Source organism: Dreissena polymorpha, chromosome 11 (genome assembly GCF_020536995.1).
Source record: "Dreissena polymorpha isolate Duluth1 chromosome 11, UMN_Dpol_1.0, whole genome shotgun sequence".
NCBI lineage: Eukaryota > Metazoa > Mollusca > Bivalvia > Myida > Dreissenidae > Dreissena > Dreissena polymorpha.
This window is the reverse complement of record NC_068365.1, coordinates 12,291,157-12,318,172: the sequence shown is the minus strand read 5'-3', so window position 1 is coordinate 12,318,172 and position 27,016 is coordinate 12,291,157. Positions and strand designations below refer to the sequence as shown.

The following is a 27,016-nucleotide window of genomic DNA, read 5'->3' as shown; positions in this document are numbered from 1 at the left end:
CAAACTATTCCAAAACCAAACTAAAAATACACCATTCGTGGGAAAAAGAACAGTGAGTCATGAATTAAGGTCAATAATGTTGTTATTGTTTCAGCAAGCGACGGTTTCCGTTTTTTAGTGGCCGCCGCATAAAACGGATATGATAAATCTGTATATATTAAAGGGGCTTGTTTACTGATTTTTGACCTGGTTTGAAGTTTGTAATTAAATGCTTTAAATTGATAAATGTAAACATCGGAACTTAAGAGCTCCAGTATAAAACAAAAATCCTTACCTGGACCCGAACCACTGACACTTGGAATAAACGTCTAGCGCTTTAACCACTCCTTCATCCATGCTGATATAGTTCATGGCATATTTTATACTTTGTATAAGCATTCCTCGTAATGTCACAAAATATAACGATATCAATTCAACTTTCCAAATTATTCAATCGTATCGCGTTTGTAACTCTTTATAAATTTCAGGTTTTTAAATCGCCAAAAGATGCATATAATGGATATTTAAGGGAATCATAAATGTTCAGTACGAGAGGTGCCCAATTTCATGACGAACAAAACAAAAATATGAATAATTTATAATCTAAATACTTTTTTTTGCAACAAATGCTAAATATGAGATTCGTGGCAATTGTAACTTATCCTGCAACGCTTTGGCCAAGATTTCAACGTCTAGTTGATGGTTGTTTGTTCCAATTTGCGCCATTCGTCCTTCAGAGCTCTTTTTAGACCAGAAAGTGAGTTTACGTGTCGATTCTGTAAGCGTCGTTTTAGTATCCCCATATCCCAAAATCCATTTTGGCCGCATCCAGAGACTTAAGTCCATTCTTCGGGTGTTATGAACTTATTGTTTTGATTTTTTTTTTAGAAAACAGTGTTTAAAATTGTGGCTAGATTCACTGTCCTGATGGAAAGTCATGACGTGTTTATCCTCCGGAAAGAGTTTCGGTGCATCCTTTCGTATAAATTGTTTCAGAACTTTATTGATATAGTATTCTGAGTTTACCTTGGTCCCTTTGGGAATTATTCTGATCACTGATTTACCTCTGGACGATAAAGCAGCACACGACATGAAGCCACGGGCAAACGCATCACGTTTTACAAACTTCAGTTTATCGCCAACGTTTTCTCCCATTATGACATAACATACTCTTCTTCTTCCATAACTTCCACCAAGATAAAACATCGCTCGTCAGATGTAACAAAATCTCTCCACTTGTCACATTTAAGCTTTAGATATATAGCTTCCAAGACCTGGCCCTGCGCTTCTGAATCTGTGCCATGTTGAGCTGATGAGCCTTGAACTTCTTTCGTAGTTTTGCTTTCACAACATGCCTAATGATGTAGTATACTGTTCCCTTGAACATTCCTGTGTCCAATGCCTTTTTTCTCTGGGTCGGCGGATTGATTTTAGAGATCCACCGACGAATTTTGCATACGACGTCAGGCGTGACCTTATATGGATGTCTACTTGAAGTTGAATTTGTAGCACCACCAGGTGTTGTTCTGCGCTATACAGTAGCGTCATGTCGAATATTCCGAATAATTCCCAAAGAAATAGCATGGTCCATCATTTTAGTTCATTTGAATGCTTCTGTAACTGCATTTACATCTCAAAAGGCCTAAAACAATGCCCTTTACAGCTTCACCAATTTTCTTATAAGGCATGTTGAATAATATTGACAAAATGTTCATTGAAGTATAGTATTTAACATATCTGCTAACACAACAATGGTTCGAGATAACCTTGGATGTAATTGACAAAAAACACGGATTCCTTTTTACACGAAAATGTATATGTTTGACTATAACTTTAGTCGTACTGAACAGTTCAATATGAGTGTATTTACCCAAATTAAAACTCGCAAATGACATAAGAACACACAGCAAATACGTAATTGAGGGATCTATAGCTTGCAGCATTTAATTTTTTGGGATGATTTGGATATATTTCTTGGACCCGACGAGCAGTATGGGAACACACATGTTTTAAATTGCTTTTATTTTAACGAAGTATATGTTTCTTAAATTGTCCATCGTTTACTTACTTCCGCAAGTCACTTGGCTAATTTAGAATTTTTTTTTTATTTCTTCACCATTTCGAAAACAGGGCCGGGGCCTTTCAGATTGGGAAAAGTCGCGTCGTTTTTTTTACTTAAATTGTGAAATTGGTGTTGTATTTGTTTGCTTACAAATTTTAATAAAAGTCACCAAGTGAATGAAAAGTTTGAAGCACTCACAGTAAAATGTTTCAGTGTAATGTGATATCTTAGAACCCGTATAATATATCTAGCATTTACTTTCATTTGAATCGGCTTTTTAAGTTCTTTACTTTCTATAAATTATCCTTATACCCAGTATTCATTCCATGAAAATTACTGCACTCTCGAACACAAACCCACACAAACCCATTGGTAGATATCAATTTCATTTTGTGCAAAAAGCTAATGTACACTAAACAGCACCCGCTTATAAACACATATTTTAAAATAAAGACAAATAGAATGAAAATTATGATGAATGTGCACATTTTTGTTTAACATTATAACTTGAAAACCTGTAATCACAAATTAATTCTGTTAAAATCTATTCAAACACATACTAAATTACAGGCATTTAAACACACACGAAGGGTACCGCACAAGCTAATCTGGGACGACACTTCACGCACATTCAATAAAACCGTTTCATAGAGCGCGGTTTCTACACATGTACGGGCCGCTTTATAGCAATCGCAATTTTTTTCAAGTATCACTTGTCATTTCAACTAAGACTAAGGGCGTAAATGGTACAATGGCCGGAACGCACAAGGCTGTATTGTTTATTTTGCTTACAGCCCACTTGTTACTAGGATCTTTGACTAGGAAGTCTTAAACATTCCACCAATCCCAACCGTCAAAGTGGTGTACGTGCGGAGCAGACGTTCGACAAGTTTAGCCATCTTGCAGTAGGTTAAGTGCAGAGGAGTGAAATTGGTTGGCGAACGGTGACAAGCTTCTATCATCGACGAGAAAAAAGTATGTTCTTTAAATATATTGTGCTTAATTAAGAGGAATATGTTCAATAACGAATATGTGCATACACCGCTCTTAATTATATATGGACTTAATGATGTATTGCATGCGTTCGCTCATTAAATGACTGTTTTTACGTGAATATCCGACCTCGTGGAGTAATCTTCTGTTTAAAAAAGGTGTCTGCACAACAATTATTGTTGTAAAGGTTGATTTATGTGCGACCTTTTTTCAAAACTGGTTGTTGTAATTAAGCTTTCAATATTGCGAGATATGATTTTAAACCAAATGTATATGGGAAGTGTTAGGAGTCATTATCAACAGCTGTGAATGACATATACTGTAGTCAATATTTTGGAATAATAGGAGGTGCGCAGTTATGCAAGCGTCTATAAACTGTCAACTTAGTCCGCCATTTTGTTTAAAACAATAAAGTACAAGTGGCTCCGATTTCAAAATTATTTTTTTAAAGACATGTCATGCATGGTTTCATATCACATATGGTTTAAACATAAATTTTATAACTATTTTCAGTAAAAAGAAATTAATTTACGAGTTTTTTAATTGTTTTGCACAGGAAATAGAAGAGATTTTCGCTTCCTGTCAAAACAATCAAAATCATGAAAATGGCGGACAGTGTTAATCTTCAATAAAGGTCAACATGTAAACTTCTGTTCAATTGTGAAAACGATCTAAACAAATTAAAAGCACAGCATCTCTTGTGCTTTGAACATTTTGTTTTTATTATTATTATTTAACGGAAGATTTCAGTTTGAAATGGATAACAGTTTTCAAATGAAGTAAATATTTGCACATGTTAATCTACTTTCGCTTTTAACCTGAAGTTAGAATTTAGATGAAAAATTGAAACGATTTATTTTGTTTAAATTTGGTTGTCACAGTCAGTCAAATGATTTCTATAGCTTCTTAAACGGTTTGCTTTACTGTTCTTTCATTCATTCAATTGAAAACTGATTTTAATTAGTTTTATACTTACTGCAAACCGAAGTAACCAAAACTCATGCATGATAGTTGATACAATTACATAGGCATATCATAATTTATAAATATCTTGTTACAATAAGTGGTATTGATGTTTTCCTTATTGTAGATAATTTATTTACATTCAGAGCAATTAACATCATTTATTGAACACATATTTGAAGTAATAACACACAAGCATGCATTTGATATTAATATATGCAAGAAAACAGCAAACAAGATATGGTTAAGCTACATAGGACGTCTTACACTGCAACAGTGCTTTAATACCAGTATTATAAATATTCATAGACTATTAGTGTATTTAAAATATAATTTCTAAAATAAAATAAAATTATTTTCCTACCTACCTACCCACCTGTAAAATCTAGAGTAGTTAAAGGGCAAACCAACATTATTTTAATTATGGCCTTACCTATGGAAAACTTATTGCGCACAAAATTATAGGAGAAAAAAACCGTATAACAATAATGTCAACGTGAGTACAAATACGTATAGCTTAGAATCATATAAACCGCGTATATATGATTATCATACCTACATGTATTTAAACATGGTTGTACGAAAAAATGATTAATTTTACAGTACTAATCAATCAGAATACAATTTTACAAGAATCAAATGTAAAAGAGCCATTAAATGTGACAACCGTATATACAGATATTAAAAAGGACATAATTTCTATTATTGAATACTTATAAACTACTTATAAACTACTGAACATCTTTCATCTATTTCTATATATTCTTTTTGGGGGTGCGAGTTGACCAGAAATGCCGTGCGAGTTGACCAAAAAACGTGCGAGTTAACTACGGTGCGAGTTGACTTAGGTACGAGTTGACCGGCACCCGAAAACACGGTTTAACTTACGAGTCCAGTCTGGCTTCTGATAAGCGAAAGAAGCAAATACAAGGTATTTAAGTTAACCTTGTTAAGTGTAAATATAGAGGATTAACAAAAAAATAAGATGAATTAACAATGTTTTGAAGGAATAAAGTAAGGATATATTGTTCAATGGAAGAAAACCTACATATCACAATAAAGAACTACAGTCTTCTCCATTTGTGTTGATGTATTTGTTGTATAATTTGTATGCATACACAGCTACGTAATTGTAATTATATATACACACAGCTTTTGTACAGAGTGTACAGCTTATGTTATATACGAAACATGGAAAAAAACATTGCAATGCAAATTATCTTATATAGTTAGTTCAATATTTTTGATTTCTTATAACATCTTATACGGCCGTTTTTATCTAAGGCGCCTCCTCTTTTTTAGAGGTATTGATAAACGAGCCAATCATACTTCAGAGTTTGTGTAAAGGACCGGAAGTTAAAAAAACACGGATAATTCTATTGTGTGAGTAGGTTCAGAGAAGATTAATTGATCCACACATGTACAGAAACATGCTAGCACAAACTTTTGTCCATCCAATCAAACCGCAAATGGCATCAAACTATTTCTTTCAACATATACAAGTTGCTGCATTCACAAAAACATTGGGGCCTAAATTAAAACTAAGTTTGTTTGCCCTTTACCGACCGACCCACTTTTTACCCCCCGACCCAGAAATATTTTATTGCCATTTCTGAAAACGTATTTTTTAATTTTCGTATTCGCCGATCATGCAAGAGCCGACTGCAATATTTATTTGTGCACGTTATCCCTGTCCATTCTTATCGCCCCTGACCGATCTAGGTCGCTGCGATAGTTGGAATGTCATATGCCCCGATAGAGGTTATATTACACTAATTCCGATTCCCATAGGGTCCCATAATAAAACTGACAACTTTCACAGCATTTTTCTTGCTTTTCCGACGTATCAATTTTTCCGAACCTGGTATCATTTTAAAGATGGATCTGTCATCTTCCAATAATTGCAATCAAAAACATACCGTCTCGCAACTTCTAAGAAAGTAAATCGCTGTCGAATGAACCCACCGTAGAAAAACGCGTTTCGGAATCCTAATTTCGACAAAAGCCCCACACAATAGAAAACACACCCTCAAAAGTTCATCTTTTAAGTTAGCTTCCAATCCAAGGCATCAAAGTACTCCAGACACATACAGGATATTACAAATAACCACAAAAGACATGTCTCACATTGTTAAATGGCTTATATTCAAGAAGAGAAAAGGAACTCTTTGGAAATAGGCACTACTTTCGAATGGACCACGGAGGGATACACAATGATTTAGTGTAATGTAACCTTTAAGGGAACTCAACTTTGTCCTATCTTTTTCAAACTTTCACCACATGAGATTTCAACTATTTCCACAATGAATATGCAATTTCAGTGCATTCGGATGGGAATAAAGGCCTTAAAATGGCCATTTAAAGCGGTGACTAAATTGGCCGCAGTCAAGTCGGAATGCATGATTTTTAGTCTAAGTGACGACAGCTGATTTTGTGTCTCCAATTATTGTTATGCGTAACTTTTATGGCAAAAACTGGTATCATTGCATGCGAAATTCACCAATATATCAGCAAAAGGCCCAAATAAATGTATTGATTGTGAATCAGTGTACTTTTCTTGATGAAATAGGAGACTTTTTTTTAAATTTTAAGCACTTTTTTCAATAAAAAACTCACTGACAGCATATAAAATCATGTTTTTTAAGAAAATTATTATTAAAAGCTTCACTTACAATCTAAACATACACATTGCATTTACAAAAATTAATGCTATTATGATGAGAGGCATAATTTGCAGCTTTCAAGCCGATACAAGCCGGCTACCCAAAATTAACACTTAAAAAGGCGCAAATCGCTCCTTCAACAGCTTACGACACAAAGTGACACTTAATGCGCATCCAGATAGTCTCTCTCATATAAATAAGTCCTGTTAGCGACATTTTATTAAGTATTCCCTTTAAAATCCAGTGTTGAAAGCGTAAGTTTTGCAAAAATGCCCACAGTCACCATGCAAAAGAGCACGTTTGCTAAGGAATTCCTACGCGAGTGGCCACACTAATGTCGTGGCAGGAAAGTCATTTGGGTGTGATTCCTCTGTAGTTCAGTGTACATTCATTCCACTACCTGGGGATGACTATCAGGATCAATTTTCCCAGCTTGGTGTAGTGTTGACCTTTCAGGATGTTGATGGATCGTCCACAAGCGCTGCACCACTGCGGCCTCTGTTCAGGACACAGAGTGGGATTGAGGTGTACACAAACCCGCAGTCAGGCAAGGATCATCCAGACCTTTAATAAAATAAAATGTTTAGGCCCCTGAAACTGGCAATTATGTTCAATACTGAGATAAGGAAACACATAGAGGAGACATCATGCCATGGCTTTCTCATTATCGACACGGCAAACTCGAGCAGCTGGGGACTTGGCTCTTAACAAAAACAGGTATGCTCCATCAATGTGAGCAAGATGGCATGTCAGAGTTAAAAAGGGCAAACAAACATACAAAAGAGATATAAAGGAAATTAGAAATTAAATGCCAGAAGTAATTTTAAGTATTGTTTTTCTGTCTGCAAGGGTTGCTGTGAAAAATAGTGCTTAACGCATAAATTGGCCTGTAGGGGTTCTGCTAGCAAGAACAAATCGAAGTCATATCTGCCCGCGAACTGTAAGCTTGAGATAACCATATCTGATGAAGTACTGCTTTGAGAATGCATTCTGATTGTACTTGAACCAGATCGCATTGACAGCACAAGGCTTCAGACCCCCCAAAAGTGTGAGGCTTTCAATAGTGCTTACCTGATACCAGACCGCATTGCCCAACACAGTGACTTTCTCCCGAAACTGCACAGGCTGCATCCGCAGCACAATCCTTAAGCTCAATCATGGTCTGGCTGACTCTGAAATTGTGAAATCTGAATTTACAGATGCTCATTTGTCTAAAGGTTATGAGTTTATTGCCTATCGTATTAAAAGCAAACACAATGACATGCTTAAGAAGACATGTGCATTTCTGAAAAGACATACAGCTGCCCGATACTTGACTAGGAAAAGGCGCTATGGTCTTCACTCTGAAATTCATTACTCTAAGGGCTTAACAGAACAAAAGTCAGATCTTACAGCTAAATGGCCCCACCTACAGCTTAATATGCTTTATAGGTTGAAAATAAAGTTATTTGTCTGAAGAACTAGTGCTATTAACTCATCAGCTATGTTGCTCCACTGGCCGCAATTCTGTAAATATAGTGTATTTATGGAAATACCTAGTCTACCACCTGCTGCGCACCACTACGTCCACTGTAAATACACAGCTAAGTTAGTACTTTAACGAACAAACTGAAATTCATGCGTTAATTAAACAATCAGTATGATGACGCACATTGAAATCATGTCCAGTGCACCAGTCAGAGCAAGACAGCTAGCAGATTGTTGACCATCTACGGCTCAAGGACAAACGGTCAGGCCTACAAACAAAGAGAAAAATGGCATAAATGGGTTGCATGCAGTGTAATTTGGCATATTTTTCATCTTGCTCTCCACCTGAAACTTCAATCTATGGACATAATAATATTTACATTTAAGATTTGTTGGAAATGTTACCCTTACTTGTCCATACCAGGTCCCCCACCCATCCGGAACAGTCCAAAACCACCTAAAACATCCATTTGGACCAAAATATTGACATCTCTCATCTATTTTAGCGCCCAAATCATCAAACCATTCATTAAAATTCATGTTCTACTTGTCTCGCTTGCAGACGAATCCATGTGACCTTGACATTGCAGTAAATGTGCTTTTTAAAGGTTATATTACACTAATTCCGATTCCCATAGGGTCCCATTATAAAACTGACAACTTTCACAGCATTTTTCTTGCCTTTCCGACGTATCAATTTTTCCGAACCTGGTATCATTTTAAAGATGGATCTGTCATCTTCCAATAATTGCAATCAAAAACATACCGTCTCTCAACTTCTAAGAAAGTAAATCGCTGTCGAATGAACCCACCGTAGAAAAACGCGTTTCGGAATCCTAATTTCGACAAAAGCCCCACACAATAGAAAACACACCCTCAAAAGTTCATCTTTTAAGTTAGCTTCCAATCCAAGTCATCAAAGTACTCCAGACACATACAGGATATTACAAATAACCACAAAAGACATGTCTCACATTGTTAAATGGCTTATATTCAAGAAGAGAAAAGGAACTCTTTAGAAATAGGCACTACTTTCGAATGGACCACGGAGGGATACACAATGATTTAGTGTAATGTAACCTGGACAATCCCAGAATCCATAAATTGACCGCCGCCATATTGGCTATTACGTCACCCGCTACTGAAAACGGTACTGAAGAATTCGGCAGATTACAACGTTATCATAGTGTACACCCGCTTTATTCCAATAAACAGTACTTAAAGACCGAGGATGGCTTTTTTATTGAATAGTACATATCTTTGTTTGTCTAAACAGTTACCATTTCGTTATTACTATTTCCCTTGTAAGTGTCATTTTAAAGGTAATATACACATCTGTAGCCGAAATGAAGTTTGTGATTCTAAAATTGGTCCTGAAATATTTATTAGCGGAACTCTGTAAGATTTCAGGTATAGTTTTTTTTAATTAAAATTATGTATCTAGTTAAGTCTAAAACTAAAGTGGTTTTTAGCAATCTTTTATTTAAAAATCGCTCTCAAGCTAATACAAAAATATCTAGCCGGAAATGAATTTTGTGATTTTAAATGAACAAGTACCGGAGTTATTCGTTTGCAAAACTGTGTAAGATGTCAGGACATGTCATACTTTTTTTATTGAAAAGGACATATCAGCTTTTGTCTATAACTTTCTTATTTTTTTATTTAAATAACGTTTTTCATGTAAAATCAAAGTTTATTGCCTGAAATAAACGTTGTTTGTGCTGTTCTCAATATTTACTTAACTGATTTAATTATTTATTAAATTTTCTTAATAACATCTTAATGCACGATTGAAATGTTCAACATTAAAAATAATGAGCCTTAAATAAACTTAAATAGTTCCAATTGTGTTCTCTAGATTTCTCTTAACGTATGTCTTTATTAAATATTCATGCCAGAGACCTACACAAATAGGTCCATGTCCATGCTGTGTTAATATGTGTGGAAATATGTTTAAAAGTACGCCGGAGTATGGCCGGGTGCCTTTAAGCGTATTCTCCGTACCCGGGGTACATGGTTGTATACTTCAGAGTACCCGGGGTACTTTTAAGTAGAACCTGAGCCTACAATTACCAATTGAGCAAAACATGTTGGCAGGTGAAAGCTAGATTATCTAGGGGTTATAGAGTACATAAGTACAAAGTTTTTGTATAGTTAGTCTAAAAGAAAGTTTCACTAACATAGCCAAACATGATGGTAGGTAGGTCGACTAAACGTTAGTTTTGTTTTCTAAATTTTTCTTTAACGATTGATCACCCTTAATAAGAATATGCCATGACATGCAGAAATCTTCCCACTCTGTATTTAACATTATATTTATATGGTTTTGGTCAATTTGAAGTCAGTTAAGTAAAGTTGATCGATTGTTTTTTTATGTTATAGTTATTTTAGTGAATATGATCGAAAACTAATATTGCAATACCGAAAATCAGGGTGTGGTTCGCACAAACACGTAGGGACGTTAGTGCAATTGGGTTGGTAAAAACAAGCAACTTTTTTACGCCTTTTTTGTTAATTAGGCAAGTCCGAGGATCTGACTGTCAGCAATATCTGACATTATACAATTCTTGGTGGTTTTTAGATTATGTTATATGGGTATTCGTTATATTCACGGACATGCGAACATCGGCTTTAACTACGGGCGGCCAAGATCTACGGTGTCCGCTATAATGCCACCTAAGGTTTCGTGGTCTCATTAGCGGATTGGGTATCGCCTATCCAGACTGCGCAAATGCGCAGGCCGGTCTGAAGCTACGCTGGTCGCTTATGGCATAAGACCAATTTTCGCATGACGCGAGTCAATAAAGTTAATTTGATTCATTAATTATTGTAAACTCTTACTTGAATGCATTTCGAGTGAATAATTTATAAAAAGGTAATACTGTGTACGTCAAGTAATTTCTTATATTTTTTTAATGAATATGTGAATTTACAAATTAACCATGTATATAACTGAGTATAATGATATTCTGACCATCATTTCGTTGTCGTTCGCGGTGGGATAAGTACGTTTTATTAAAACATGTGTATACCAACTTCTAGTAATTTGCAATATGGACACTTCTTGTTGGCAGGAAAACGTTTTTGAACAACGATATAAACACTCAGCATCGTGCAGTTTATTCGTCTGCAAACTATTCCAAAACCAAACTAAAAATACACCATTCGTGGAAAAAGAACAGTGAGTCAGTGAGTCATGAATTAAGGACAATAATGTTGTTATTGTTTCAACAAGCGACGGTTTCCGTTTTTTAGTGGCCGCCGCATAAAACGGATATGATAAATCTGTATATATTAAAGGGGCTTGTTTACTGATTTTTGATCTGGTTTGAAGTTTGTAATTAAATGCTTTAAATTGATAAAAGTAAACATCGGAACTAAAGAGCTCCAGTATAAAACAAAACTCCTTACCTGGACCCGATCCACTGACATTTGGAGTAAACGTCTAGCGCTTTAACCACTCCTTCATCCATGCTGATAGAGTTCATGGCATATTTTATACTTTGTATAAGCATTCCTCGTAATGTCACAAAATATAACGATATCAATTCAACTTTCCAAATTATTCAATCGTATCGCGTTTGTTACTCTTTATAAATTTCAGGTTTTTAAATCGCCAAAAGATGCATATAATGGATATTTAAGGGCATCATAAATGTTCAGTACGAGAGGTGCCCAATTTCATGACGAACAAAACAAAAATATGATTAATTTATAATCTAAATACATTTTTTTTGCAACAAATGCTCAACATGAGATTCATGGAAATGTAACTTATCCTGCAACGCTTTGGCCAAGATTTCAAGGACTAGTTGATGGTTGTTTGTTCCAATTTGCGCCATTCGTCCTTCAGAGCTCTTTTTAGACCAGAAAGTGAGTTTACGTGTCGAATCTGTAAGCGTCGTTTTAGTATCCCCATATACCAAAATCCATTTGGGCCGCATCTAGAGACTTAAGTCCATTCTTCGGGTGTTTATCCTCCGGAAAGAGTCTCGGTACATCCTTTCGTATAAATTGTTTCAGAACTTTAATGATATAGTATTCTGAGTTTACCTTGGTCCCTTTGGGAATTATTCTGATCACTGATTTACCTCTGGACGATAAAGCATCACACGCGATGAAGCCACGGGCAAACGCATCACGTTTTACAAACTTCAGTTTATCGCCAACGTTTTCTCCTATTCTGACATAACATACTCTTCTTCTTCCATAACTTCCACCAAGATAAAACATCGCTCGTCAGATGTAACACAATCTCTCCACTTGCCACATTTAAGCTTTAGATATATAGCTTCCAAGACCTGGCCCTGCGCTTCTGAATCTGTGCCATGTTGAGCTGATGAGCCTTGGACTTCTTCCGTAGTTTTGCTTTTACAACATGCCTAATGATGTAGTATACTGTTCCCTTGAACATTCCTGTGTCCAATGCCTTTTTGACGATGCGAACAGCATCGTCCAAGGTTTGATAATCACCTTAAAAAATTTCACAATGGCAACCTATGTAAAAGACCGAGCCAGTCCGATTGAGATAACTCGATTTTTCAGTTACTTCCCTTTTGCATTCGCCACTGCGTAGGCATTGATAACATTCTCCTAGCAGAGTTGTCGTTCGTGTTTCAACATTCAACAATGGCCGCCACCATGAGAGTCTCGATTCAAAACTTTCTTACTGCATAAATTGGCTTGTTTCGCTGTTTAGAAGCTGTCATTTAGGATATATGAATTATTTATTCACTAAATCTCCGCTTATGACAACAATAGTTGGAATTCGAAGGATATATACTCGATGTGAATGAAGGACTTTCTGGATCGTAATAGCTTGACACGGCAAAACTGGCATACTGGTATTTTTAGTTATCAATATAAGTCACATTGTGCTTTATATATTGTATTCGAGCATTTTGCGACTTATTAAATGACTATGATACCCGACATCAACATTTCATCGGGGATTTGCATATCACCAAGCTGTCCTGAAATTCAACATTGATTTCAAACTCTTTTCTGGTTTGTATACTCTTTCTTAGTGTTAGTACTTTTTATCATTTTAAAGTTAAATGAACTGTGTCAAAGTAAAAGAGACATTAAGGCGATTGTGGCCAGTTTGGATCTAGATCAGCCTGCAGTCGCTTGAAAGCTGTTTCCTTTAAAGCGTTTTTCTGACAATAACAAATAATTTTATTGGATACTGATTTGACTGCACTTTTCCTGTGACCTGGCTCAAATAATAGAATTTCCATTTATCAAATTATTTATTTGGAACATTAATCAATTGTTTATCTTGTCCCTCGGGATCAATGACTCCAGCACTTTCCTGTTGAGAATTGAATACTGCTAAAGGCGATGCTAGGGGGCGTGAGAGATGTTGCACCTTCCAGTATCGCTCGATTGTTCATTGTCGGCTCGGGTACTACGTACATGTACCCCGGGTACTCTTAAGTATACTTACATGTATCCCGGGTACGGTAAATATACTAAAATGTACCCGGGAAATTTAACCCTAAATCAGTCGTTGTCGACTTTTTTTTGTAATATGTATATATACACATCAGGGCTTAACACTAACTTTTTTCAACTAGCCCGTTCGGGCTAGTAAATGCAGAACCTACTAGCCCTGACCAATCTTTCATGTGCCCTGACTCAAGTATTATAAAAACCTTTATATTTATCATTCAACTTGTATTTTCCTGTGCTTGGAGATGCGCAATTATGATTAAATCATTCTTATTAGCTTGCCTTACTAATGCTATTGAATTTAATATTCATCTATTTAAGACATCTATTTGTAATCTTCACGCCATTTCTGGAGAAATTTTCTTGTTTTTTTATGTCCTCATACTTTCTCTTACTTTTCTCCTTCCCTTTTCTTTTGGTATCCGAGGAACCCCCATCCCCACCCGTAAAGCCAAACTTAAACAACGACATGAACGTTAAAACCTTTTTTACATAGATTGCCGGGTTACCGTCTTACAAGAAATGGTAAGTGAATCTTAGCAAAATAACGTGTTACGGTAGTTGTAACAATTGTACAGGTTTAACTCTCTACTAAAAGCCGGGATCGACCATTAATATTAGTTTTGCTAATTGAATTGCGTAAAAAATATTGTCAAAACACTTCTAATCTAAATAAAGTCTCTATCTTCCTCTAAATGGATTTATTAATCGTCTAAAGGATGAAGTAACTTTTCCATAATGACAACAAATTAAAATTATTTAAAATTGATAAATAACTATTAATTTTATAGTTACTTTGTGTAAATGTCGAGTTTTATACCTTCATCATTCCGGACGATCCTGGGCGATTTAATTGTCATCTGATCGTACTGTATTAAGATTTTTGCATCTTTGAAAAGCTTATTTAAAACGCAGTTTATTGATATAGAACATATAATCCCGCCCAAAATACACACGACCGGTCGGGCATGTTCCTGGGGCATTGGCTTGCCCGGACCAAGGTACAGGCAGTGAATGTCGTTCGGACGTGCCTTAGTGTTAAGCCCTGCACATTTATGTCAATTTTCTGTAGAATTGCCTCTATTTTATCGGAACACATACTCAAAAAGCATGTTGATGCAGTGTTTTTTAAGAGAAGTGTGTTTAAGATAATCGGTTGCGCGTTTTACGACATCGGATTTTGGGCGCGAATACAACTCGGGTACAGTCTAATATGGACCGAGTACAATTACGTTTATTTACCGTACCTGGGGTACATGTAAGTATACTTAGAGTACCCAGGGTACATGTAAGTATACTTAAGAGTACCCGGGGTACATGTAAGTAGTACCAGAGCCGACAATGACCAATCGAGCTCCATTATCCCTCATGAACCGACTCAAAAAACCAAGTCGGCAATATTTGACTTAATTTTTGGTTTGGTTGCTCTCGAGGGATCAAAAATTTCAGAATCTTCCTAAAAGCCCTACGGGTTTGATCTCCAGAAGCGACATTGAAAACTAGCATACTTTGTTATCTAAAAGGCTTCTAAACCTGATATACAATGATAACGTGAATTTTCTCTCACATGATGTTCATCAGTAATAATATATAAAAACATACAGCAGTAGTAAACAACTGGACAATAATTAATGAACGCATCTTTCATTTGTCTTTGACACTTTGATTTTGACATGGCCTAGATTTAAATATGTGACTGGACTTTACCAGCACTCTTGTAACAGAGCTAAAGTTTAAATGTACCATTGAAGATCACCTAAATCCGGATTTGCTACTATAGACGTGTGGAAAGTTTTAAGGGTGTGACAAGTAAGCAAAAATTGGTCATTACCCAGAGGCCACAACGGATCTATGACTGTATTAAAACAAGAAAAATCAGTGCCTGATTTAGATTTCCTTAGATAGTTCAATAAAAAGCTAATTTCATAAGCCTGGTAACAGTTTAACGGTAATGCTACCAATGTGTCACACCAGGGCCTTGAATTTGAAATCTAGGACATGCATGGTCATTTCTTCATGAAATCAGGACACAAAATTGTATTTTAAGTCCTTAATTGACCTGGCTATAGTTCTCAGATTATTATATGCTCAATCAGTATATTTATATCATTATTTATGCTTTGTGTATTGTAAACATATACACAATCATTCAGTTACATGATAGCAATAAATAATATCAAAGCTACCCATACTATAAAGGTCATTGACAAAGCCTATGGTCAAAATGTGAACACATTGAGTGTAATCGCCCTCTCGTGCCAGCAAAAACAACACGTTGACAGGTTGTCATTTTTGACAGTTCTACTTTCACTTTCATATTGTGATATCAATCTATTAACAATTATGTGGCTGAGAAAAATAACGCCCGCTAGGGTGGCCTATATCAGTTGAACTGTCAGTCAGTCAGTCAGTGTGTCAGTCTGTCCGTCCGTCCGAAAACTTTAATGGCCATAACTTTTATAATATTGAACATAGCAACTTGATATTTGGCATACATGTGCATCTCATGGAGCTGCACATTTTCAGTTGTGAAAGGTGAAGGTGAAGGTCATCCTTCAAGGTCAAATGTCAAATATAAAGCGTCTGTCTGTCTGTCCAAAAACTTTAACATTGGCCATAACTTTTTCAATATTGGCGTGCATGCGTATCTCATAGAGCTGCACATATTGATTGGTGAAAGGTCAAGGTCGTCCTTCAAGGTCAAGGTCAAAGGTCAAATTTTGCAATATTGAAGATAGCAACTCCATATTCGGCATGCATGTAGTATGTCATGGAGCTGCACATTTTGAGTGGTGAAAGGTCAAGGTCATCCTTAAAGGTCAAAGGTAAAATATATGGGTTCAAAGCTGCGCAACAGGGGGCATTGTGTTTCACAAACACAGCTCTTGTTTAATATATTTTCTGCACTTTTCTTGAAAAAACTTACATCAATACACGATTTTCTTCGTTAATTCAATCATTCCTGACAGACTTGTGTACATATTTCGCTTACATTTTGACGCGCGTAGGTAGGACCGCATTACCGCTTCCGAAATGTGTATTCATACTATTGCCTTCGAGGAACTTATCTGATGTTTGACGGAAAGGGCCGAAAATGTGCGAGTGTGGATCAAGTTCCCCACAGGTACTACTTTCCCGTTCCCCCAATTTTTTTTCCGTACCTACAATTTTTCGTACCCAATTTTTTTTTCGTACCCATTTTTTTTATCCCCAATTTTTTGTTCGTACCCAAATGTTTTTCGGTCCCAATTTTTTTTGTTCCCAAATATTTTTTCGTACCCAAATTTGTTTTCATACCCAAAATCTTTTCGCAAAATTTTTGTACCAAATTTTTTTTTCGTACCACCATACACAATTGTGGTGATTGTGGTGATGTAGATAAACTTAACTTGATGCTTTTATATCCATCCTCTCTAAAGCATCGTCACACCAGTACTGTCAGTACTTTTATTTCTCTGGGTCGGCGGATTGATTTTAGAGATCCACTGACGAATTTTGCATACGACGTCAGACGTGACCTTATATGGACGTCTACTTGAAGTTGAATTTGTAGCACCACCAGGCGTTGTTCTGCGCTATACAGTAGCGTCATGTCGAATATTCCGAATACTTCCCAAAGAAATAGCATGGTCCATCATTTTAGTTCATTTGAATGCTTCTGTAACTGAATTTGCATCTAAAAAGGCCTAAAACAATGCCCTTCACAGCTTCACTAATTTTCTTATGAGGCATGTTGAATAATATTGACAAATTGCATGTACATTGAAGTATAGTATTTAACACATCTGCTAACACAACAATGGTTCGAGAAAACCGTGGATGTACTTGAAAAAACACGGATTCCCTTTGTTCATTTTGAAGGCAACTCTCGTATTACTGTTTTCTTAAAAAAACAAACTACAACGAACATTTCCAAATCTGAAACATTTTATGTTTCTTTTTTTTTTCAATTTATCAAAACGTGAACAGGTCCCTTTAAAATGGTCCAGAGTCCAAATATATGTTTCTTCATGAACAAACTATTTATTTTTACTTACATATATTTTTGCTGAGGCTCTTACACCGCTAACAAAGTATCCGCACTTATTTCTATTTACACGAAAATGTATATGTTTGACTATAACTTAAGTCGTTATGAACAGTTCAATATGAATGTATTTACCCAAATTAAAACTCGCAAATGACATGAGAACATTCAGCAAATACGTAATTGGGGGATCTATAGCTTGCAGCATTTAATTTTTTGGGATGATTTGGATATATTTCTTGTACCCGACGAGCAGTATGGGAACACACATGTTTTAAATTGCTTTCATTTTAACGAAGTATATGTTTCTTAAATTGTCCATCGTTTATTTACTTCCGCAAGTCACTTGGCTAAGTTAGAAATGTTTTTTTTAATTCTTCACCATTTCGAGAACAGGGCCGGGGCCTTTCAGATTGGGAAAATTCGCGTCGTTTTTTTTTCTTAAATTGTGAAATTGGTGTTGTATTCGTTTGCTTACAAATTTTAATAAAAGTCACCAAGTTAATGAAAAGTTTGAAGCACTCACATTAAAATGTTTCAGTGTAATGTGATATCTTAGAACCCGTATAAAATATCTAGCATATACTTTCATTTGAATCGGCTTTTTAAGTTCTTTACATTCTATAAATTATCCTTATACCCAGTATTCATTCTATGAAAATTACTGCACTCTCGAACACAAACCCACACAAACCCATAGGTAGATATCAATTTCATTTTGTGCAAAAAGCTAATGTACACTAAACAGCACCCGCTTTTAAACACATATTCTAAAATAAAGACAAATAGAATGAAAATTATGATGAATGTGCAAATTTTTGTGTAACATTATAACTTGAAAACCTGTAATCACAAATTAATTCTGTTAAAATCTATTCAAACACATACTAAATTACAGGCATTTAAACACACACGAAGGTTACCGCACAAGCTAATCTGGGACGAAACTTCACGCACATTCAATAAAACCGTTTCATAGAGCGCGGTTTCTACACATGTACGGGCCGCTTTATAGCAATCGCAATTTTTTTCAAGTATCACTTGTCATTTCAACTAAGACTAAGGGCGTAAATGGTACAACGGCCGGAACGCACAAGGCTGTATTGTTTATTTCGCTTACAGCCCACTTGTTACTCGGATCTTTGACTAGGAAGTCTTAAACATTCCACCAATCCCAACCGTCAAAGTGGTGTACGTGCGAAGCGAACGTTCGACAAGTTTAGCCATCTTGCAGTAGGTTAAGTGCAGAGGAGTGAAATTGGTTGGGGAACGGTGACAACCTTCTATCATCAACGAGAAAAAAGTATGTTCTTTAAATATATTGTGCTCAATTAAGAGGAATATGTTCAATAACGAATATGTGCATACACCACTCTTAATTGTATATGGACTTAATGATGTTTTGCATGCGTTCGCTCATTAAATGACTGTTTTTACGTGAATATCCGACCTCGTGGAGTAATCTTCTGTTTAAAAAAGTCGTCTGCACAACAATTATTGTTGTAAAGGTTGATTTATGTGCGATCTTTTTTAAAAACTGGTTGTTGTAATTAAGCGTTCAATATTGCGAGATATGATTTTAAACCAAATGTATATGGGAAGTGTTAGGAGTCATTATCAACAGCTGTGAATGACATATACTGTAGTCAATATTTTGGAATAATAGGAGGTGCGCAGTTATGCAAGCGTCTATAAACTGTCATGTTAGTCCGCCATTTTGTTTAAAACAATAAAGTACATGTGGTTCCGATTTCAAAATTATTTTTTTAAAGACATGTCATGCATGGTTTCATATCACATATGGTTTAAACATAAATTGTATAACTATTTTCAGTAAAAAGAAATTAATTTAAGAGTTTTTTAAATTGTTTTGCACAGGAAATAGAAGAGATTTTCGCTTCCTGTCAAAACAATTAAAATCATGAAAATGGCGGACGGTGTTAATCTTCAATGAAGGTCAACATGTAAACTTTTGTTCAATTGTGAATACGATCTATACAAATTAAAAGCACAGCATCTCTTGTGCGTTGAACATTTTGTTTGTATTATTATTTAACGGAAGATTTCAGTTTGAAATGGATAACAGTTTTCAAATGAAGTAAATATATGCACATGTTAATCTACTTTCGCTTTTAACCTGAAGTTAGAACTAAATGGAAAAATTGAAACGATTCATTTTGTTTAAATTTGGTTGTCACAGTCAGTCAAATGATTTCTATAGCTTCTTAAACGGTTTGCTTTACTGTTCATTCATTCATTCAAGTGAAAACTGATTTTAATTAGTTTTATACTTACTGCAAACCGAAGTAACAAAAACCCATGCATGATAGTTGATACAATTACATAGGCATATCATAATTTATAAATATCTTGTTACAATAAGTGGTATTGATGTTTTCCTTATTGTAGATATTTTATTTACATTCAGAGCAATTAACATCATTTATTGAACACATATTTGATGTAATAACACACAAGCATGCATTTGATATTAATATATGCAAGAAAACAGCAAACAATATATGGTTAAGCTTACATAGGACTTCTTACACTGCAACAGTGCTTTAATACCAGTGTTATAAATATTCATAGACTATTAGTGTATTTAAAATATAATTTCTAAAATAAAATAAAATCATTTTCCTACCTACCTACCCACCTGTAAAATCAAGGTTCGGTGAAGGGAAAACCAACAATATTTTAATTGTGGCCTTAGGTATAAAATACGTCAACCATTTATACTTGGCAGAATAGTCGATCAGGCTAATGCGTTTTTACTTCAGGACTTAGGGGGTCACTGGTTCGAGCCCTGCTGCGGACTACTTTTTTTAAAGAATTTTATTCTGGATTTTTAACTGGAGCTTTTAAGATCCAATGTTTACATTTATCAATATAAAGCATTTAATGACTAACTTTAAAACATGTCAAAATCTGTGAAAAGGCCCCTTTAACATAATATCTACTCCTATAAATATGAGGTCGATATACATGGACTAAACAGTAAATTACGTCTAATTATTTGGACTATAATGATATCAACTACTAAAATAGAAAGAAGAAAGAATTCATACAAACCAGTAATTTGAGTAAAGAGTTTGTAATCAATGTTGTATTTCAGGACAGCTTGGTGATATGCAAATCCCATATGACATGTTGATATCGGGTATCATAGCCATTCAATAAGTCGCAAAATGCTCGAACAAAAGTTATAAAGCAAAATGTGACTAAAATTGATAACAAAAATACCAGTATCATCAGCATGCCAGTTTTGCCTTGTCAAGTTGTCGAGATCTAGAAAGTGCGTCATTCACATTGAATATTTGAATATATCCTCCGAATTCCATTTATTGTTGCATTACTTAATAGCGAAACAAGCCGATTTAAGCTAGAAGAAAGTTTTGACACGAGTGTTATTAAGTCTCTGATGGGCGAAGCCATTGTTGTAGAAAGTGATCCATTCACATCGAATATATCCTTCGAATTCCATCCATTGTTGTCATTAGCGGAGATTTAGTGAATAAATAATTCATATATCATAAATGACAGCTTCTAAATAGCGAAACAAGCCAATTTATGCAGTAAGAAAGTTTTGACTCGAGACTCTCATGGGGGCGGCCATTGTTGAATGTTGGAACACAAACGATAACTGTGCTAGGAATGTTATCAATGAAAATCAACGAGGTCGAGGTATTTCGATTAGAGTTATTTCAATCGGACTGGCTCGGTCTTTAACATAGGTCGCCATTGTGAAGAAATTTTGATGGTTATCATACCTTAGACGATGCTGTTCCAGCATCGTCAAAAAGTGCCTGTGTTGTGTTCTTCTCACTCGTACAATCGACATCCAGCCTTGAAAAATCACAGCGCAAACAATAAATAAAAAATGTTTTGAACAAATTGAGTGAATATATAATCAAAGAGTAAATATTCAAGTTATGCACGTTCACACAATCTACTCGTTTGTTTCCAATGGAATATTTAATTTTGCATTGTCTCGTAAATTCACGCAAAACCAGCACTCAAAGCTACTCTATTTTATAGGTTAGTGTTAGTAAAAACCACATTGTCATATTGCATGCACGGAAATACATTTCCTGTTCAGAATGTGTCTGTGGTAAATCTTTGGAAAAATATCAGTGTAATGGATTGCTTAAATACCATTTCGGAAAACTGTGTGCACTATTTTAGCAAAAAACGGTACAAAATAAATGCTGAAATAACTCGCACATTACAATGCAGATGTTGTACTCAAGCTTTTGATATTAAAGATATATGTCTGCCGATGAGTTTGAGTGGCCATACCTTATTTATCAGTGTCAATGAAGAAAGATAATAAAGAGTAAAATTTTTTATGCCCCCGGTAGGGTGCCATATAGCAGTTGAACTGTCCGTCAATCAGTCAGTCTATCCGTCCGTCCGAAAACTTTAACATTGTCCATAACATTTGCAATATTGAAGATAGCAACTTGATATTTGGCATGCATGTGTATCTCATTAAGCTGCATATTTTGAGTGGTTTAAGTTCAAGTTCAATGACATCCTTCAAGGTCAAAGGTCAAATTAATGTCTCCAAAGCGGCGCAGTATGGGGCATTGTGTTTCTGACAAACACACCTCTTGTTCATATATATACACACACAAACCTTTAAATTTGACAATCCGTCGTTAAATACAAATTATATATTTTCAAGCAGTCGCTATCGTTTTTCTTTGGAAAACTCTGTCAGATATAAGCAAGTTTTAACGTAAACCATTTTTAAAGAATGGCAATTAAAAAAAATATATCCGATGATATCTGCTGAATCCGATGATATCTGCAAGTACTGTTGTTACAGAAATGTATTAATAAGATTTGTTGATTGTTATACAAATAACGTTGGACACATTAAGATATTTTAATTAATTTTATTAAAAGTAAAACAAATGGTACAACAATACAAATATAAAAATATATATCTTTTAATATGTGTATGCTTTACACAAAATTACCAATAATCATATACCCAAAATATACATTATAATAATTTGTATCATTAACAATTATAAATGAACACCGTCATTGCATGCAAGTTTCAGTTTACAGCTTAACCCCTCTCAACACAATACAGATCATTTCACATTTGATAACTTATTTAAACGAAGTTTAATGTTTCGGGTGTTTTAGGTGTTCCTGATTATCTTACAGTCACACATGCTTTAGACATTCGTTTAAACCATTGAATACAAAGGAGGAATATTTCATGTACTTGACAAAATACAACGATGCGTCTATTCAACGAAGCTGAATGCAGTTTATGAAAAATAAATCGTTTGTCGATAAAGACTATTTGTGTGGACACAAGTTTACTTTTGTTCATTAAGTTTGATGAAAAACACTTATTCAGGGTGTTCATGCCGTTTCTTTTCGTTTGGCAAAAGCAATACAGTTACCATGTCTGATGAACATCACCCGTCTGAACAGTCAGGAAAGTTTGCCGACGAAATCACGATACGATTTGAAGACTGCGACGAACATCTGTATGTTTCTAAAACGTTACTTGGACATGCATCACTGGTCTTTCTAAGGATGTTCCAATGCGATTTAAAAGAAGCAAATACATCCGTATTAGATATCAAAGACTCCAGCAGAGAGGACTTTCTGGAATTTTTGCTTTGCATTGATCCAGGGACAATGAAGGATGTGACAAGTAAGAGTTTTAACTTTATCACGGTTGTTTTTTTAATATGCAAATCATTCAATACTTTCGAACATGTAATGAACACATAAGTGCAATAAGTATCGAACAGTTAGTGAAATATATTTGCCTCAGAACAATTTGTCCTTTATCTACGTGACCGGTTTATGTACGTAATATGCGATAGAGGCAATCATAACTCTATGTAAAGGTTACTATTTTGTTACGTGAGCGCAACCGCTAAAAATTGACCAATGACTCATTGATCACAACTGTTGAAATTCACTGTTGATACTTGCTATTGTTGAAGCCACATTTTTTGTTATAAGTATTAAGCTTCTTTCAACATTCTAGCTGTCTTTGCATTGTTTTCAAATTCTAAATGTGTTCTGGATAAGTGCTTACTTAGAGAGTTAAACAATTTTTGTCAAATTGTTCGCTCTTAAAATCATTAATTGTACATAGCCGGAAAACATTCGGTGAAATATAAGAAATATAAAATCCAACTACGCGCCAAATGACTCAATAGTGACCAGCCAGGCAGCCCCAAACTCGATTTGAATATCGACCTTCGGCACCGCTACATTAATATTTTAAGCTGCAATCTGGTCCTTGTATTTGCATAGATTTTTTTCTATTTCTTTTCTATTTCTTAATGTTGAACGCATATAACCGCAAAACAAATGTAAAAGGATGGCAATCAACCGATGTACCAATAAGATAACTTTAACTACCTAATTGTGGCCAAACATTAAATAATTGAATGATGCTTGCCTGCCTTCCTGTTTTAGTGTTTGACCTGCAAAAAGATTTGTTTCCTTCGTTTACACCTGTCTGCAAATCCTCCATTTTTCAATTATTTTGGGATTTGTTGCTCATGCTGAAAAGGCAATTGATCGACTCTCTAAATTTTGTTCTGGAATTTACTTGAGCACCAATTTTAAACAAACAATAATCATAAATGATTGTTGGGATCAATCGAGCGAAACATGTCTGTCCGAATGTGTAACACTATTTCAAAGTCTGCATGCAGAAGTTCGAGAGAAGGTTACGAATCAACGACTGAGTTTGATAGATAAACCAAAATAACCTGCACTTAACTACAATTGCTAACGAACCATTGTTTCTGTTAATGACTTAATGTCATTCGATATGTCTTTGTCATGACACTTAAACACACTCTAAATAAAACAATCGATTTGTGTGATATCATTTTTATTAATGTTTTTTTTTCCCATACTTTTGACGTTTACTTTAAAGAAAATCTAGCCTCTCTCGGGGTAACATCAAAAAAGTGTATGTGCGCACCGTTAAATATAAATCTACAATATATTCAAACAATTGACAAATCAATATTTCTAACCCTAGATCATGTTTATTGTGTCGTGTATATTGGCACTCAGTGCTATAACAGTGCAGCATCACTTGTCATTAAATTATGAAATTCTTTTTTTTCCCATAAATTTACATATGTTTGTTTACTGTTGCGTCTATACAGTATGCATAATATAGTTATTTTAATTGTTTTATTTAAATATGTACTTCAATACAATTATTTGAACTCTTTTGAACATCCCCATTACCAGTCATTATTATTATTTATCGAACTTTATTCTCCAATAAGTCCTATGTCGAAGCAATAAGAAGGCCGACGGAGTCTCGACAGTGTTAAAGAATGAATGTTTAAACGTATTGATGTAATAGTAAACCTTTAAACCCTATGAATCGCCGAAACAAAATTATCTTTAAACCCCCACAAAGTATTATATTTCACTGTGTTCCAGAGGGCAATGTTTTGCGTGTCATGGTAATTGCTCACAAATATGAAGCGGAGGCCCTGGTCGAAAAGTGCCAAACATATATAAAACAGTTGGTTAAATAAATGCTCAGGGACAGTCGATCCAACAATTATGTTTAATTTCAGTTTCATCCCGCAAGAAAAAAATATCTGTTTTAGAATCCTTTAATCGTCAAAGTACTAAGGATTTGATGAACTTTCCGATGAAGCAATCGTGCACGCCTCCAAATTTGAATTAGTAGTTTACTTGAGCGCATGTGTTGAAGGAAACTTTTGATGTTCAATGACATTTGACAACTAAGTTTAATTGTGTAGGATGTTTTAAAGTCTGCCTGGAGTAATTCGCGACAAAATAATGAAGGGACGATTGACTATGAAAGACAAAGTGAATAATTGGTTTAAAAAACATTTCATTTATTTCAAAAACAATTAAGTGAGGTGTGTCTGTATTAAGGTCTAGCTGTAGAACAACAAATAATTGGTAACCCTGTAAAACGCACGGGAATTCGAACAGGCCCCAGCTCGGGAATGGATAAACATTCTAAATGTATTCATCATGGACTATGTAAATCGTGTTAACCTGTGATCAGAGCCATGGGTTCACAAACTGGATACCTAGCAACCAAGACCGGATACTTATTTTGTGCAAGTTCAATTGTGTGTTGATGTTTTATTGAATTGGTTTGCATTTTTATTATACCTCCCTTCGAAGAAGAGGGTGTATATTGCTTTGCACATGTCGGTCGGTCGGTCGGTCTGTCGGTCGGTATGTCGGTCGGTCCGTCCACTAGGTGGTTTCCGGATGATAACTCAAGAACGCTTGGGGCTAGGATCATGAAACGTCATAGGTACATTGATCATGACTCGCAGATGATCCCTATTGATTTTGAGGTCACTAGGTCAAAGGTCAAGGTCATGGTGACCCGAAATAGTAAAATGGTTTCCGAATGATAACTTAAGAACGCTTAGGCCTAGGATCATGAAACTTGATAGGTAGATTTATCATGACTCTCAGTTGACCCCTATTGATTTTCAGGTCACTAGATCAAAGGTCAAGGTCACAGTGACCCGAAATAGTAAAATGGTTTCCGGATGATGACTCAAGAATGCTTAGGCCTAGGATCATGAAACTTCATAGGTACATTGATCATGACTCGCAGATGACCCCTATTGATTTTCAGGTCACTAGGTCACAGGGCAAGGTCACGGTGACCCGAAATAGTAAAATGGTTTCCGGATGATCACTCAAGAACGCTTATTCCTAGGATCATGAAACTTGATAGGTAGATTGATCACGACTCTCAGTTGACCCCTATTGATGTTCAGGTCACTATATCAAAGGTCAAGGTCACGGTGACATGAAATAGTAAAATGGTTTCCAGATGATAATTCAAGAACGCTAATGGCTACGATCATGAAACTTCATAGGTATATTGATCATGACTCACAGATGACCCCAATAATATTTTAGGTCACTAGGTCAAAGGTCAAAGTCATGGTGACCCGAAACAGTAAAATGGTTACCGGATGATAACTCAAGAAAGCTTATGCTTAGGATGATGAAACTTCATAGGTACATTGATCATGACTCGCAGATGACCCCTATCGATTTTGGATCACTAGGTCAAAGGTCAAGTTCACGGTGACCAGAAATAGTAAAATGGTTTCCGGATGATTACTGAAGAACGCTTATTCCTAGGATCATGCAACTTTATAGGTAGATTGATCATGACTCGCCGATGACCCCTATTGATTTTTAGGTCACTAGGTCAAAGGTCAAGGTCACGGTGACCCGAAATAGTAAAATGATTTCCAGATGATAACTCAAGAACGCTTATGGCTAGGATCACGAAACTTCATAGGTGCATTGATCATGACTGGCAGATGACCCCTATTGATTTTCAGGTCACTAGGTCAAAGGTCAAGGTCACAGTGA

General features: G+C 35.4%; 2 long non-coding RNA genes across 3 annotated transcripts in view; one reads left to right on the top strand and one right to left on the bottom strand.

Annotated features, from left to right (window-relative positions):
• The first annotated feature begins 2,503 nt into the window (after nucleotides 1-2,503).
• Nucleotides 2,504-27,016, top strand: part of LOC127850957 (uncharacterized) — a 30,822-nt gene continuing 6,309 nt past the window's right edge. The window contains exons 1-3 of one of the 2 annotated variants that reach the window (XR_008035594.1): nucleotides 2,504-3,016; nucleotides 18,731-18,911; nucleotides 22,772-23,294. This is a non-coding gene — a long non-coding RNA (uncharacterized LOC127850957). The remainder of the gene's footprint in view (nucleotides 3,017-18,730; nucleotides 18,912-22,771; nucleotides 23,295-27,016) is intronic. The other variant, XR_008035593.1, reaches the window with a different exon arrangement.
• Nucleotides 6,342-8,626, bottom strand: LOC127850961 (uncharacterized). The gene is made up of 4 exons (XR_008035601.1): nucleotides 8,539-8,626; nucleotides 8,312-8,396; nucleotides 7,732-7,832; nucleotides 6,342-7,224 (listed from the first exon to the last, which is right to left on the bottom strand). It is a non-coding gene; the product is annotated as an uncharacterized LOC127850961 (long non-coding RNA).